Consider the following 17,457-nt stretch of genomic DNA (forward strand, 5'->3'; position numbering starts at 1 on the left):
GAGATCTCAAAGAGATTGATAAATGTTAATGAAATCAGACTTATAACCCCTATCAGGGAAAGATGCTAGTCAAAATATTTGTTGCCAACAAAGGGTCAGGTCTTTGTTTCTCCCTGCCCCTGCTCCCTAGCATCACAAATCTGAAAAACTGACATAACCAGCTTCCTCAAGATTACGTACCTTCTCTTGTGACCCCCGTCCTGGAGCATCACTCTGCCCAGTAATTCAGGCTGCTGGAATGGCTCTGGCAGCTGGATGTAATTTAGAGCTGCCCTCAGCTGACCTCAGGATTGGGAGGGATGTAAGAGTAGCTTAATGCCACCTTACCTTTTCACTCTCTAAGCTGTCAAGCACAGCACCAGAATAGCCCAGAATCTGGCTCAGTACATTCAATGACTTTAGCCCTTTATTTTTGTTTGCAAATTTTAGTGAGTTGTTTGTAGCAAGAATTCAGTTAATTATTCAGTCATCAGAATTCACCATTCAAACTTTTCAACCGGTCACCTCAGTCACAGAGCATATATATTACCTCATTGGCTGACTTAACCTTTATTAACTACTTCTGCCTCCAGTCAAAATAGATTTTGTTTCATCTCAAAACTAACCACATTTCTTGATTACACCTCATCTACAGGCCTGAAATTTACTTTCTCTGAAAATTTTCATGAACACAGTTTTGCTTGCATGAGAAGTTAACAAAATAATACATACAAATGAAAATCTGATTCAGAGTTCACAGATAGGCTTGGAGATACATTCCCCAACTATTCACTCCATAGTAGAAAATGTCTGTCCCTAAGGGTGTGGAAACAGAGCTGAACAGTTAAGACATTTGTCTAAGGTTTGCCTATGACAGACGTAGGAACAGAATCTAGATCTTCTGTCTCCCTGCTTTCCTTCCATGCACAATTCAACAGAAAAGCAAGGATGCAAAAGAAAAAAAGCAGTGATGAAAAACTATTGAAGATTTAGCAAAACACAACCTGTCTAGGGAGGTTGTGGAAGCTCCGTCACTGGACACTTTCAAAAGGAGGCTGGATAGTCATCTGTCTTGGATGGTTTAGACATAACAAATCCTGCATCTTGGCAGAGAGTTAGAATAGATGACCCTTGCGATCCCTTCTCACCCTATGGTTCTATGATTCTATCCCTCTAAAAATACCAGGATTCAGTATTTGTATTACATTATTATAGTCTCACAATAGCGAGACCACAGTTAAAATTGCATCAGAAATTGTGTTTCAGAGTCTGTTCCTTAGGACAGGCCTACACTAGAAGCACTACATGGACACAGCTGTGCTGATGCAGCTGCGCTGCTGTAGTGTATCTGGTGAAGACGCTGTATGCCAATGGGAGCGCTCTCTCCATTCAGCATAATTAGTCCACTTCTGTGAGAGGTAGAAGCTATGTCGGCGGGAGAGCATCTCCCACTGACATAGCACCAGTGTGGACAGCGCTTAGGTTGCTGTAACTTGCATCGCTCAGGGCGGGGGGCGGGGTGTCTTTTTCACACACTTTTAGGGGGTGTGGCCTTTCTGTAGTTTGTATCCAAAGGGGATGCCTGGAAGGATTTCACCTTCTATGGATAATAACACTGAAATTCAGTCATCTTTGAGATGGAGGGCAGCAGCCAGGTGGATGGGAGGATTAGACATTTAGGTCAGGGACATTAAGGAAAAAACTACTCTTATAAGAGTTGTATCTCAGCGTACTGTACCTCTCTTATAAGAAAGTGCCATGAGTGGTATTCTTTCCTTCTTATCTTGTCCTACACATAGATGCTGTGATGGGGTGTACCAACCCCGTACTAGTGAGGCAAGGGTTAAGGAGCTGCTCTGGGTCTAAGAGGCCACACCCCCTCACCTCTGCAGGGCATGCTCCCAATGGAAGGAGCATTTAAAAAGGAATGACTCAGCTCGTCTGGGTGGACCAAGGAGCAGAGCAGTTGAGTGCAGCAGACTCCTGCTGGGAAGCTGCCAGGGCTCCACACTGCTAGGACTGAGCCTCACTGCAAAGCCCCTGGGAACCAGCCAACCACAAGAGTCAGGGGTGATGACTCACCAGGGCCAGTGGGAGAGAATGCGGAGACACACTGGAGGGAAACACAGGAGGGATCCCACGTTCAGCCCATGATGATGCTGGAGGGATTAGAACAAGTGTAGGGAGTGACCTAGAGAGTGGGCTTTGGGGTATCAGGCCCTGAGCCCTCTATGAAGGCAACTGTTTTGAAGGGCTGTGGGTCAGAACCCGGTGGATTAGGGTAGGCCTTGGTTCCCCTATTCCTCCCCACTCTTGCTAAGAGGCAATGTTACCCCTGAACTGTAGCAGCTAGGCAGAACAGCCTTTGGACTCTTGCCAGCGGGCAGTGCTATCTTGGGTTGTAATAGCCAGATAAATCAACCCTAGAACTCTCACCATTAGGTGTACACAGAGTACACAGCCAACCCTTGATGGATGACTTATTGGTGTCATTATGAGTTTCATGCAAAGTCCTTTAAACAGCAACGCATATGGCCATTTATAAAATAGTCCAAGGAAGGTTCCATATTTAATCTGAATGCTAGTTCTACAATGAATTTAAATTGTCAAGATTGACTTTAAAAATGTGGTAATTTATTTACTCTTTTCAACGTTAAAACCTCCTGTTCCTGCTCAGAGTTAGGATGTCATGGGGGCTTGCAGTTACTACCTTCTGTGCATGTGTTCTTGGTATTTTCCTAAACAAATCTAATTCCTGGAAATCAACATTTTATTCTTGCCTTGTCTGCTTTGACTACTCTGCCCTTCACTGACCTTTCCCCTGTGCGCACATCAATGTTTTCCTGAAAACCAATTGAATCAGCATCCCAAAACAGAACAGAGTAGAGAGGCATGCACAATTGCACATGATGCTAATGTTTGGAGTGATATAAGTGATCCCCCTTTTCTATAAACTAATGTGAGGTTACTGTGAGTTAGTTAACATACTTCTGGTTTTCTAGTGACGTGCACAGAGAAAGGTATTTGCAGAGACTCTAGCTATTTTCTTTAGATTACTGAACGGTTTATACGATCAAGATGTTAATGAAGGCAAAGGAGAGTAACAAATGATTACTTGGTTGTTGTTGGCTTTGGCCCATTAGAAACAAACTGTCTGAAACCCTGTAAAATAGGGTAATTTGGAAACATGCACAGAGTGAGGAGACTTGCTATAAGTTTACTTTTTTAACTTCTCAACAGTATACATGTATTTTGTTAGTGATTTTGTAACTTTTAGGCTTGGTTCAGAGAAGCAAAGCACCCCAAAGCTTAAGTATTAAGAGTAATTTACTGTCTTCTAGCACCTTCAATCTGTGGATATTAGAAAACTTTATCAACATTAATTAATTTATCCTCACAACACCCTTGTTGAGTAAGTTAGTGTTGTTATACCTATTTTGTACATGAAGAAATGGAGGCACAGAGAGGTTAAGTGGCCTGCCCAAGAAAACACAGTAACTCCATGGCAGAACTAATTTAACCTAATCCTGTGCTTTGACCACGGTACCAAATTCATCTCATCTGCTTGAACCTCCTAAATTCACAAAATTGGGCTGGAAAAATTGCAAGAATCAGCCTACCAAATCTCTGGATTTTCCTGTGTCTGGTCAGGCTAGAAATCTTCTAAGAACCCTGTTTCATAATATTTCAGCACTCCCCACTTCCCATCTCAGCAGGAAAAAGTGCAAGGATATCAGGGAAGAGTTAACTAACCATATTTGACCCTGAGAAGATGGATGCATGATTATAGTGAAAATGTTTGAGGTGAGTCTATATTTTACCTGACCAAGTTCACACATCCCTCAATTTTATAGGTGGCTCTGGTTCTGCTAGAAACTGCAACATTAGCACAAAAGAGACTGATTCATAAGCACAATGGAAAATATATTAGGAATTGATCTTAGGAAGTGATAAGTGCACCAATTCCTATTGACTTCAGCCTCTCTCAGTGGATGCTTAGGATCTCACAGGAGCAAAGCCCTAAGACCCAAGGGGCTCATCATCAGGCATAGGTTAATGAAATTGAATCATAATAAATACAATTTGTCAAAACATTTTTGAAACTTACAAGGACCCAGTCAAGTTTAAGGTATAGATTTGGATATGTTCTTTTTCAAACCAGTTTGAATAAGTGCATACATACACCCACATTCATTCTGGAATATGCCTCTTGCTCTTCCTGCTGCAGTCTGGTTTTAACACCTCTCTTGTTCCCTCTCTTTCAGTTCCTTAAGCACCAACTGCTGGGTAAAGAAACTTTGATCAGTGAGGCCAAATTCAGACCTGATGTAAATGAGTACTATTCTACGGAAGTCAATGGGCATTACTCCCACTTACTGATTCTGAATTGAACCCATGAACTTTTATGCTTTTTATCTTGGTGTCTCCAGGAAGGCTTGTAGCACATACTTGTGGCTACCTGTGATACATTTTTCAGTAGCTGTCTCACTCTTTCTTCAGGAGGCTATGAACACATGCTCCTTCTTGTCCCCCAGGAGGCTCAAATCTTGCAGCTGTGCAGTCCCAGTACAAAGTGGTAATAACAGTTCAATGATATAATTAGCCTCCCTGGGAGTCCTATCACAACCTGCTGTGCAGTGTCTTTTTTTTTTCTTCTGTCTGCTAGGAAATAATCAGGGCTGGCCTTAAACATAAGAGACCTTACCCTATGAAGTACTGAGCATCCTCAAATATAACAGACATCAATAGGAGTTGAAGGTGCTCAGAACATCTGTGGTTTGAGCCTTAATGTACACTTTTAGATCTGTTATTCTTGTGTCTCCTCTCAAGTGGTCTGATGGTGCTGATCCCAGGTACTTGCTTCCCAGGGAGTCCAGTATCAGGGGTTAGCCATGTTAGTCTGTATCCAGGGAGTCCAGAATCCAAACTTGTATTCTGCAAGTTCTTACCCTACTGCCAAAGCCTCAACCCTTCATTTACCTTGTAGGCCTGGTTTTCATCCGCCTGAAGAGACAAATATCCCAGAGTTCAAAGGTTTTAAGGTTGATCCTTCAAACCATTACTCATGTAAGTAGATTATTGGGCAGATGGCAGATGAGGAGGTTAAAGGTACATGAATAGGGCCCCGTGTTTGTCACGGAGGTTGCGGAAGTCACAGATTCCATGACTTCCTGCGATCTCCATGACTTCTGCAGTGGCCAGTGTGGCTGACAGCCACACTGGCTGCTGCTGGAACAGCTCTGCGGCCAGCTGCTTGGGAGGCCCTCTGGCAGTCCCTGGCAGCTGGCCCCGGGGGCCACCTGAGCAACGGTCGATGTGGCTGGCCACGGGGACCACCTGAGCAGCGGTCCCAGGGAGCCAGGAGCAGCTGCAGCTCAGAGGCTCCTGGCAGTAGTCCCTAGGTGACCAGAGCAGCTGCTGGCCCCTCGGGGTTCCCCGTCACCGTCGTTGGCCAGGGGAGCCGCTGGTTCCCCAGAACTCACCGCCCCCGGCAGCCACTGGAGCAACCACTGGGCCCCAGGGTCCCCCCTGGCAGCGGGCCCACCTGGGCTTCCCCCTCGCAGCTGGTGCCATGGGTCCCTCAAGGCTCCCCCTGGCACTCTGCCATAAGATTCAATCAGGGGTATTTATGGTATAAGTCAGGGACAGGTCACTTTTTTGTTTCTTGCCCATGACCTGTCCATGACTTTTACTAAAAATAACCATGTTTGAATCATAGCCTTATACATGACAAATACATTTATGGATATCACTTCTTCACATGTGATGTGTAATAGGAGTGTTGGGCTGGGAGCTAGGAGGCCCTGATATCATATCTCACTTCTTCTATTGGCTGGTGTTTGTAAATGTTGTGAAGTGCACATAATTAATATTGATCAAGGTCTCATGCTCCTGTCATAGGAGGCAGGCAAGTATAATTGCCCCACTTTGCAGGTGGAGTAACTAAGATTTCACAAATTCAGTGAATTTGGTAATTAAATTCCTGGTAATTAAACCTAAATCTCTCATATGCCAGAGTCAAGTCTCATTCAGTTAGTTGCAATGTCTTTCAGAATGGATATGCCAAATATATGTGATTGGCTATGCTGACTGTAACCACTAGACCACACTCTCCTGCACAGCCAGAAATAGAACTCAGAAATCCTGATTCCCGATGTTCTTATGTTGTCTAACAAATAGTTCTAAAACTCATTGCCAAAGGGTATGTCACATCACCATGTAATGGCTGATCCGCATAGAGCACAGCAGCCTCCTATTGTTAGCCATTGCTCCTTTTGCTCAAATGGTAAAAGTTTGTATGGTGACTCTAAAGGTCCTGGGGCTGATGACCAATAAGTGCAGTTTTTTTATTGCACATGATAGAATTTTGATAGTGGGTCTGTTTTCTTTTTAAAAACCTAACAAGTTACATACAAAACACTATGGTAAAAGAACACTAAGGGTGCTAAGCCAAGCACTCAAGAGTATGGAAATGCCAGAATTAAAGTTGCCCACACAACTTTAAAGCTGGCCCCTCACATTACGGCACAGTTTCAGGTTGATCACATGTCATTTTTTCTACAGAAGTCCTGCCTCATTTAGTGCACAGAATGAATATCAAATGTGGCAAAAGGCTGCAAGAAGCGAAAGGGTGGGTTTGTGATTAAAGGCTTGGTCTGACACCAAGAGAGCTGGGTTCTATTCTTGAGTCTGCTACAGGCTTCCTACGTGGTGCTGGATAAAACTGTATCATAATGAGCCTGACATAAGTTTGCATGGGCAGCTATAAATCTGAGACCTAATTTTTCAATCGTTGACTTTGCAACCTTGATTTTTTTTATGTGGGTTTTGTGTGTATATAATATAACTAGTTATCAGCAGATACTCCTTTCAGGTATGTTGATACAGCTTCACTAACTATCGATATACTCAGACTTACACCCACAGAAGAGGTTGTTTTAAAGTCGTATTAGACTATTGTAGGAAGTGACTCAGGATAATAGCTAGTCTAATAAGCTGTGTTGGCTTCCTGGAGTCTTTTGAAAATAAATCCTCTGCAAGAAGAAAGTCAAGAGAGAGAAAAAGACACTGTGCAGTTGAGAATAATTAAATCTGATATGGTCCAAAGGATTCAAATTATCCATCCAACCCTAGCTCCTCTGATATTGTGTAACATATAATGAATCATAGTTAACTTGGCATGTCAATGATGGCACCTACATCTGCCTGGTTTTCCTTCATGATTTCTCTGACATGTTTTTAACATCTTTGCTTTGAGAGCACTTAATTCAGTCTGTGTGCCATGGAAGCCAAGAGGCTGATGTCCCACAAAGCTCTCATAGGACTCTGGCCACTCTGAATGCACTCTCTAGTTTTCTGTGGAAAAGCACACGAAGCTCAGTTAATTTGGGGAATAACTGGATGAATTGGGATGTATTACAAAAATGCTGTTTAGTTCTGATATTATCTGTGCAGATAATTTTAATTTGTAGTGGAACACAGGGATCCAGATTCTGTGAGCCACTTGGTTCCCTTTGCAATGCTCAAGTGAGGCAAATGAATCAGAGCCTAGCTACAATTCCCTTGCAGGGACAGAGCTGACAGCTGGCTGCTACACCACCTACCTGCCATGTAGGGGTAATGGCTGGAGTGTGCTGTACTCTGGCTTTCCTCAGGCTGCTTTTAAGTCAGTGGCTCTCAAACTGTGGGGCCGGCGTTAGACTTGCTGGGGCCCGGGGCCGAAGCCAAAGCCCAAGCCCCACAGCCCGAGGGCTTCAGCCCTGGGCAGCAGGGCTCAGGTTCCAGGCCCCCTGCCTGGGGCTGAAGTCACTGGTCTTCAACTTTGGCCTTCCCGCCCAGGACAGTGGGGCTCGGGCTTTGGTCCCACCACCTGGCACAGCAGGGCTTGAGCGGGCTCAGGCTTCGGTCCTCCCTAGTGGGGTCATGTAGTAATTTTTGTTGTCAGAAGGGGGCCGCAGTGCAATGAAGTTTGAGAACCCCTGGCCTTAAGTCAGCCAGAGCTGGGGATGATATAAAATTGGCCTCACAATCAGGGAGCTGTAGCCAGTTACCTGACATTGCCGACCCCCGAGTGAGCCCAACTTCTTTTAGGTACTGCAGAGACTTTGGCCTCACTTATACCAAGGATGTTAATCAGAAATAACTCCATTAAAGTCAATGAGTCTCTCCACTACCTTTCACCTTTTGCTGACATTTACACCTGAGCAAAGTGTGTATAAAACTCTACCATTCCGATTGCTTTTGCACCCATTTTGCCCAGGTATAAATGGTGACACAAGGTGCAGGGCAATGGAGAATCAGACTTTGGCTATTGAATATGCAAGCGTGGAAGCCTTCTGTGCCTCTGGCTTGCAAAGCTAATAGCAAAGTACCTTGTGCATCAGAGACTCTGTTTACCCTGGAGCTGGAGGTGTAATTTGTAGCTCAGGTAGACATAGCTGCACTAGTTCAATCAGAAGAAGGGTAGCCACAGCAATACGAGTGGGGGGACATGCTAGCTGCCCTGAGTATAATCCCATCTGAGAAACTAGAGGTACTCAAGATGGCTAGCTCCTCCTGCTGCTCCTACCAACATGGGACACTTCTATTTTTAGCTCAATCAGAGCTAGCATGAGCTGGAATTTCCACCTTCCGTCTCCAGTATATACATTTGACCATGGCCAACACCTTGTGCTTCCGAGAATAAATGGAAAGCTCTGTGCAGGCTTTTGAGTGCCCTATGCTCGCTACCATATGCCATAACTCTGCATTTCCTGACTTATGTGGATTTGAGTGAAACCTGGTAGGTTTCCAAACTGAATTATAAACAGAAATAACATCCACAGCTATGCCAGCTAGAGCAAGAAACCCAGCATCTCAAACCTCATGCTTCAGGGTGTAAACTGATCAACTGGGGGGGGAGAGGGGAGAGAAGAATTCTTCCCCCTTTTCTCTATATAATATTCCATCCCACAACTGCCAGGTTCACTGTGTTCTCTATTCTCCTTGCTCTGAATCACCAGGTATTTAACCACTGCTGGAGGCAGCATACCAGACAAGGAAGGCCAATGATGCTCCACAATGGCAGCACCGATAATATTTGAAAGTAGGCTTTGCGGTTTAATTTCCGTTGGTTCCCCCTCCCCCGGCCCCTTGTTCTGTACCACCAAAAGGCTGACACAATAAACCCCTGCAGCCAATCATGTGTATGCATATTGAGGCAGGCTTTAAAATGCATAACACATGCCCCTGATGGAATTATTGTGGACTGTTTACTTGCCCATTTGCACAATTTTGTCTGCAAGGAAAATAAAAAGTTTTTTTACAGTCATGATGCTGTTGAAGAGAGACTATATTTACTCCTGGGGGAGCTGTCAGGATGTCACTGCAGAGGTGAGCCTTGTTTTGAAAGTCGCTGTGTAGGCCAAGTAGTCAATATTTCAATAGCAATATCTAGATATATGGTAGTTTTTATGTTTTAGTTTAAAAAAAAACCTGCTGTACATTATGGTCTGAGAGTCTGCAAAATAAACTGCAGAAGGGATGACATCATTTGTGAGTATTCACCAGTGGTGAAATTCACCCCTACGCAGAGTGCCAGCTTGAGGTCTGTGCACCAGCCAAACCTTGCTTAAGCTCTATTTTTGAGAGTATAAGTGATACAGCAGTGTTAGGGACTGAGACATGGGTGGTCTGGCCTAGTAGCCAGAGCAGGAAACAGAACCAAGGGTCAGAATGAGAGCCGGGGTCAAGCCAGAAGCAGAATTAGGAATCTGAACCAAGGGTTAGAGGCAGGGAAGACAGGAGCAGGGTTGGGTCCAAAGCAGGAACTAGCATAGCCCCAGGCAAACGCTCTCAACAGCCAGTAGCCTGCTGCTGGTGTTAAGAGCAGGTCTGCTGATCCCCAAATCACACAGCTAAATTGGGCCCAGCTGCACTCATTAGACTGTCTAGGGTGTTAAGGTAAGCTTGCAGGTATGCAAGCTAGCTGTGAGCACTTACTCCTGGCAATGGGCCTTGTATTGGCCTTCTGCATAGGGATGAACTTCTCAAAAGCTTGTGCACTCAGTACACTTCTGGGCAGGTTGTATTGTTATAATTTAGGTCTGTTTTAAAAAGGGGAAATTCCTGCTCCCTCCCCGCCCCCCCCGCCCCCACCCCCGGCAGAGAGGACACCAGTTCCATTGTGTTAGGAACAAGACTACAGGAGGTCTCAAACAGGGTCTGTATCCTGTAGAATTGTACTCTGCAAAGCTTCCTCTGGGCCTCATGAAGGTGGGTTTGGTATGGCATAAAGCAAAAGGGGGTGGGGCCTGTGGATCTGCAACAATGTAGATCAACCAACCATTCTTCCCATGTTGTTCCCTCCGGCTGCCTATGAGCAGCAGTGCAGCAAATTCAGGCACTACTGCAGATGCTGTTGCCATAACACTTCAGCAATGGCAATAAAGTGGTGCCACAGCCTGGGGGTGGGAGTCTGTCATGGGACACCTATGTACCAATTCCACTTTATCATACTTGACATAAGGAATAGGATTTGCCTGTTCATTTACATCTTAAGTATTTTAAGAGACTCTTAGCTATTTATTTTAAATGTAAAGTTTAATCTACATTTTTTTATACAATTTACTGCTGAAAATAGAATTTATAACTAACATGACCTTAAATAAAAGACCTTAATATAGAGTTTTATAAGGATGGAAATCCATCAAACATTCATGCAGTTTTCCATAGTGAATATGGGTCACCTTCTCAGCTTGATAGGACAGAAGCAATTTCTGAGGTGCAGTGGATGGCCAAGGGTCATAGTAATGGTCTGAAAGCTGGAATCTTTTATTTTTAGGACACACGTTGAATCCAGCCTAGATTTATAGGATCTGATAGGCTTTACTTTCTAAGTTTGCAAACCTATGTGAACAGAGAGTCATATCAGTCCGGTTCCATGTGAGTAGGTGCCTATGTCATAACTAGCAAACTCAGCAAAGATAGACTGGGGATAGACTGGATCCCGGAGACCAAACTCGTACTCCTGGAGGTGGTCCTTTCAGGATGGAGTTGAGGTGCATTGGTGGTGCAGTGTGTTGCATCTATTGACACTGCCCTGGCCAATGCTTTTCCTTTTCTCTGGATACATAGAGGATTTTGGTCTCTAGGTCTTTCCATCCAGCATCAAAATTACTTTTAAAAAAAGGAAATGATATTTGCAAACAGATTATGTACAAATGGTTGCACTCATTAATGTATCATTTGCTCGTGATTTTCAAGATTTCCATCTTTCCCCCTGCTCCGGACTGGACCTTAGTGTGGTCTTAGAAATTAATCTGAGGGACAGCATGAGTCACTGTACATAGCTCTCTCATTTCCAGCCCACAACAGCAGCCTTCATTGAGTTTATATCATGGGGAATTTGTTCAGGGCAGGCCACTGGAAAGCAAGACTCCTCATAGGGATGTGCTTGTGAGATCTGACAGAGAATCCCTGAAATATGCAGTAAAACCCATAGTTCCCTGCAGAGAGGCGGTGCAGCAGGCTTCAGAGGCCCTGTCTGATTCCCAGGAGGCAGCAAATGAGCTCCAGGCTTAGCTCTCAGGCAGATGCACAAGCTGGAGTAAGGCAGCAGGGCTGGAGAGTGAAGAGCCAAACTGACACTTACAGTAAACCTAGAGAACCCTACAAAACTGACGTTCTGGGGGTCAGAGGGAGAGAGGCCTCTGAGGAAGTTCCAGTTGTTAGAGAGCTGGATTGTATAGTGTAAACTGAGCTCTTTCTATTCTTATGAAAACCTTTCTGGTTCTTTAGCCCAGTGGTTCTCAACCAGGGGTACACATACCCCTGGGGTTATGCAGATGCCTTCTAGGGCATACATGAACTCATCTAGATATTTGCCTAGTTCTACAACAGGCTACATAAAAAGCATTAGCAAAGTCAGTACAAACTAAAATTTTATACGCATAATGATGTGTTTATGCTGCTCTATATACTATACACTGAAATGTAAGTACAATATTCATATTCCAACTGAAATTTATTTTATAATTATATGGTAACAATGAGAAAGTAAGCAATTTTTCAGTAATAGTGGCATGGCATAGCTGTGCTGTGACACTTTTGTAATTTTATGTCTAATTTTGTAAGCAGGTAGTTTTTAAGTGAGGTGAAACGTGGGGGTACGCAAGACAAATCAGACTCCTGAAAGGGGTACAGTAGTCTGGAAAGGTTGAGAGCCACTGCTTTAGCTCTAAACAATAAAGTGTTGGGGAGAAAAGCTGTCTGGTGGAAAGCATTTTCTTTTTGCTGGAACTGCAGGATTCACAGAATCTTGTTGAAACAGGTGGTAGAAGTCCCTTTCTGAGTGCCTAGCACTTGTCTTCTGGATTTTCTCTCAAGGCCTTTGGTTGTGAGGGTAACATTTCAGTGTATTCGGCTAATTCACATTATGAAATTATCAGAAAGGGCTTGATCCAAAATGTACTGAAGTTAATTAAGTGATACTTATTGACTTTGGCTCAGGCCCAAAATTTAATGGTGGTAGCATAGCAGAGAGATAATAAGAAATTATGAAATATTTCCACACATAGGACCAGACTGTAAATTTGCACCTTGAGCAACTTGCACTGGCAAAAACCTAGCTTCGTGCCTGCAAACAGCACTTGCACATCCAAAACTAGTAGTAAGACATCAGCCTCTTGGATTTGCCTGAGCAAGTGCTATTTACACATAAAGATTTGCAGGGATGTTCATACAAATAACTGTGCATGGAAAAATAACAGGCACTAATTTGTGAACTCTTTGAACAACGTTCTGTATAGACGTAAAGTACATTGGGATCCTTTGCGATGAAAAGCACTATAAGAAGTAAGTATGGTATTTACACCCCTTCTGATACAGCACCCTTACCTCTTATATATTTTACCTCGTCTACCTGTGCTTTTATACTGTGCCCATAACTGTATCTGGGGCATGAGGTAGATTAGTCTATACCTCATTGTAATATTTCTTTCTCAGTTAATAATCTCTGCATTGTTGCTCCTGAATTTACTGGCTATCCTTTTATTTTAAGAAGTGAACACCCCTACTTTACTGGTCATTGAGAAGTTTAGACTTGAAATTAGATGAAGGTTTCTAACCATCAGAGGAGTGAAGTTTTGGAATAGCCTTCCAAGGGAAGCAGTAGGGGCAAAAGACCTATCTGGCTTTAAGATTAAACTCGATAAGTTTATGGAGGAGATGGTATGATGGGATAACATGATTTTGGCAATTAATTGATCTTTAAATATTCATGGTAAATAGGCCCAATGGCCTGTGATGGGATGTTAGATGTGGTGGGATCTGAGTTACTACAGAGAATTCTTTCCTGGGTATCTGGCTGGTGAATCTTGCCTATATGCTCAGGGTTTAGCTGATCGCCATATTTGGGGTTGGGAAGGAATTTTCCTCCAGAGCAGATTGGAAGAGGCCCTGGAGGTTTTTCGCCTTCCTCTGTAGCATGGGGCACGGGTCACTTGCTGGAGGATTCTCTGCTTCTTGAAGTCTTTAAACCACGACTTGAGGACTTCAATAGCTCAGACATAGGTGAGAGGTTTTTCGCAGGAGTGGGTGGGTGAGATTCTGTGGCCTGCGTTGTGCAGGAGGTCAGACTAGATGATCATAATGGTCCCTTCTGACCTTAATATCTATGAATCTATGAATTTAGTGGAATATCCTCTCTTTCCCCGCCACTCCCCCGGCACACTCACAGCCACCTCCCTCCCTGTGAATGCCGCAAGGACAGGCTTTGTCCTGGTATTCTGAGTGCTTCCGGTTTTGTTCTGGTCTGAAATGGGGAAGGAAAACCTGCTTCACGGTTTGTTGATGCTTCTCATCCCACATGGAACTAGGAAGCACAGAGGGAGTTTGAAAATTTTGAACCTCTCAGTAGATATGGGAGCTCATTTCAGTTCTGGAGTCTTACACAGGCACACTTAGTGGGTTTGGACAAATTTGGGCCTCAGTTTCCTCATCTGTACAACAGGGCTAATGATACTTCCTGACCTCACAGCATGGATCTGAGGATTAATTAGTTAATGTCTGTATAGTGCTTTAAGGTTCTGGGGCCAAATTCATCCTTGGTGTAATTCCATTTACCTCAATAGGATTACATCAGGAGTAAATTTAGCTCTTCAAGTCCAATTGTATATTGATGCTACTTCTTAAGAGCGGATTGGTTCTAATTCTTTTGCTTCTTTATATAGCCTCAGAAGTATACACCCTGCACAGCAGGTAAATTGTGCCACACTGTGCAATATGTGAGCTGTGCTGAAGAAATACCAGGTCCCTGCTTCAGAAAGAGAGCTGTGTCTAGGTAGAATACAATACAGAGCAAACACAGAGTGAGGGATTGCCACTTGCACTAGAATGTTCCTTGGGATGGGGGGGTTAGCAGTATTCTGAAGGAAGACAAAGAGTGAGCTGGGCATACGTTCATGAGGAGGCTTTTCCAGACATAAGGGGCAGACAGTTGGAAGGGGTTGTGGGAAAGGCAAAAGGAACAGACTGGGAGAAGCTTGGGAAGGACTAATTCATTCATCCCTAACTGAAGTCCTGTCACAGGCGTGAAGCAGCAGAGGGATAGTCCAGTGGCATAGGGTGTGGTATGCTAAAGAAGCCCTCTTTGCCAAATGCAACAGGCACAATATGAATAGCATCTGTGGATTGCACACTGCAATTGAGGCACCCTCAGAAAAACCGCTATTGCAAATGGGGCCCGGTATGGAAGATTTTTGCCTCCTGGACCTAGATGTATTTACAGAAGGCAGAAAGGAGCAAGAGTTTTCTTTTGCCAGATTCTGAAACAGTTGCCTTCATTGTCTGCCTCCTACTGTTCCACCCCCCTTCCCCCCGCATATATACCCCTCCCAGACTCCCACCCTCCCCTTTGGGAGGTTTTCCATCTAAGTGTGAAAACTAGAAATCCCAAAGAACTGCAATCCAACCTCTACCTAGGGAAACTTTAAACCATTCATGCCATAAATATCTCTTAGAGGCTGCCTGACGTCAGAGGCTTCGGAGCGGGAGGCTGGTCTGAAAGTGAAAACAGCAGCAGTTCCAATCCGAGTACAGTACTGTGCAGGGAGCTACAGGAGAAGGACAAGCACTGCTCTGTGTGGATTATAGGACTGCAGAAAGGGGGGAACTGCGCAGAGACATGGGGACTACAATGTAAGTGCGGCTGCTGCAGCACCTCTTCTCATTTCTTTATGAAAAAAGCTCAGGCAAGCCCTGCTTTCCTTTCTTTTCTAAAACAATCTGGAGACAGTTTGAGAGCTCGGATGATTCAGGTTTGGGTGTTTGTTTCTCTCAAGTGTACACACAGGGGCTGACAGAGCTTTCACGCTGCGTGTGTGTGTGTGTGCATGTGAGAGAGAGATTTTTGGAAAGCTACCAAATGAATAGGGGATTGAAATGTTCTGGTAGCAGGACAGTTAAACCCCAAATAAACCCCAGGCAAGATACAACTTTCTTCAACTTTTTCACATCATGTAATTTATTTTTAACCCTTTCATTCCTAACACTCAGCAGTGAGAGATTCCTCTTTCAGTGTCAGAAGCAAAGCAGTTTCCGGGCTCTGTGACAGTGGACGGAGTAGTTCTGTCCAATCCTGTTTATCAGGCTTCTTAGGGGAGCAGATACTTAAATGCTTATTAGATAATACTTATTAAATCCTGAATACCAAGCACCTCAGTGCTGTATAACCTTGTGCCATTGGCTCTCTGGGGGAGCTTGGTAATTATATAGAAGGAAGGAATTGAGAACTCTCAAGTCAGAAAACTAACTGTACCCTTTTCTGGGGCATCCCTGAGGAAGGCAGCTACTGCAGCAAGGAAAGACTCACAGTAGAAAGAAGGGGAGCAGGTGTGTCCCCAGGGACAACAGATTAAGGGATTGACAGCATAGACCAGCATTCTGATCCCAATGAAAACAGGTTTTTTTCTACCTTTATAACATAACCCAAAGGATTCTCAAGCAATTTGTGAAGCCCTCTCTGTTAAAAAAAAAGGCATATTCACTGTAGGACAAAGATTTTATGTACTTATTTTTTATGAAAATTGAATAACACGCTGTACTCAATGTTAGTGCAATTAAATTAGCCACCTCTGTACATACACAGATTCACTTGCACAATTCTCCATCTGCAGCATGAAATAGCTGTTCTGAACAGACCTGGACGTTGCTGACTCCAGACTGAGTTGTTCAATGAGATCTCTGCTTAGATTCTGTTTTCTTTCTAACCAGAGCTTTGAAGTGAATAAAGATTTAGATTTCCTTGCCCGGACAGACAGGAGAGTTTGGTACATGTTTGGTGACACTGACCTCATTAACATGAGATTTGAAAAAGACAAACTCCATTACAACTGAGGGGGAGTTTGATCAGTGCAGGTGTTGTAAGAAAAGGCAATGCTGTTTAATGAGTTGGGATGAGCAGCAGAATTGATGTGATTTGTACCATGTCAGTGATGTCAGAAATTGGCTTCAACAAACAAGCAACCACAAAAAAGGCTGTTTCAAGTCAGTGCTAACTGGGCTGCTGTTTCTGTAATGCAATAAGTCTACAAATACGTTTCTTCTTGTGAGTGGGTGGCGGGGGGATAGAATTGGATGAGGAGAAGCGAAATAAAATACCTTTTGGCTCTTTTAAGCTAAATCAGGTACATCCAAGTTTCTGTACGTAGAGTAGCTGCAGGAATCTCCCTCTGTGCTTGAGTGCGTGGTGTAATGCCTACACCAGCTAATGAAATGGGGCACTGTTTCAATGGACAGATGTTCAAGGGCTAATCCAACAGAGCTATGCCATGCCATGCAATACAAGCTTGCCTGAGCTGAAGGAAATTAAATTAAATTAAGTTAAAAAGAACATGATTGTGCGTGTGCTGAGGGCCAAATCCTGCTGTCATTTACCCTGGTGTAAATCTGGAGTTAAATCAAGTGACTTCTAAGGTATTAGCTCTGGGTTTATGCTGGCGTAGCACAGCAGCATTCAACCTTCCCTATTTATTTTTCATTGGGTTTTATTTCCAGTAACTAGGCAGCTGCTTTTCCAAGAAGCATTTCTTCACAACAGCCTAATTGCACTGGCTGGCTGGCAACATGAAGAAAAACCAGTTAAAAAGGGTTTTACAAGTTGTTAGGAGCTGAAAATGTTTTCTCCAGCAAACGCTGACACAATTAACGAGGGTAACAATGACTAGACAGACAATTTCAGGTGGCTCAGCAGTGACTCAGGCTGGCACTGAAGCACTTCTATACCATACTGGGCTGCTGGAGCTGGAGCTGGAGCTGGCAGGGGATAGAGGAGAAAACTTCACATTCAGGAGCTAGTGAGGAAGAGCTGATCATGTCTCTCTTCTTTCCGTACACCCCCACCTGAGCAGCTGGCCAGTGAGCAACTCTCCCTGTAGAGGTTTGAAAGCTTGGAAGAGGCTAGAGGGAAAAGAGATCTTCCATAATGGTCCCCAGGGAGGC

General features: G+C 44.0%; 1 protein-coding gene across 6 annotated transcripts in view; it reads left to right on the forward strand.

Moving 5' to 3' along the window:
• Window positions 1-14,867: 14,867 nt before the first annotated feature.
• The window catches only part of DAAM2 (dishevelled associated activator of morphogenesis 2), a 240,039-nt gene continuing 237,449 nt past the window's right edge, over window positions 14,868-17,457 (forward strand). For 2 of the 6 annotated variants that reach the window (XM_043543512.1, XM_043543514.1), the window contains exon 1: window positions 14,896-15,156. The gene's annotated coding sequence lies outside the window, so the exon portion shown is untranslated. Of the gene's footprint in view, window positions 15,157-17,457 lie in introns of all 6 variants that reach the window. The other 4 variants (XM_037895546.2, XM_037895551.2, XM_037895548.2 and 1 more) reach the window with 4 other exon arrangements.

This window comes from Chelonia mydas, chromosome 3 (genome assembly GCF_015237465.2).
Source record: "Chelonia mydas isolate rCheMyd1 chromosome 3, rCheMyd1.pri.v2, whole genome shotgun sequence".
NCBI lineage: Eukaryota > Metazoa > Chordata > Testudines > Cheloniidae > Chelonia > Chelonia mydas.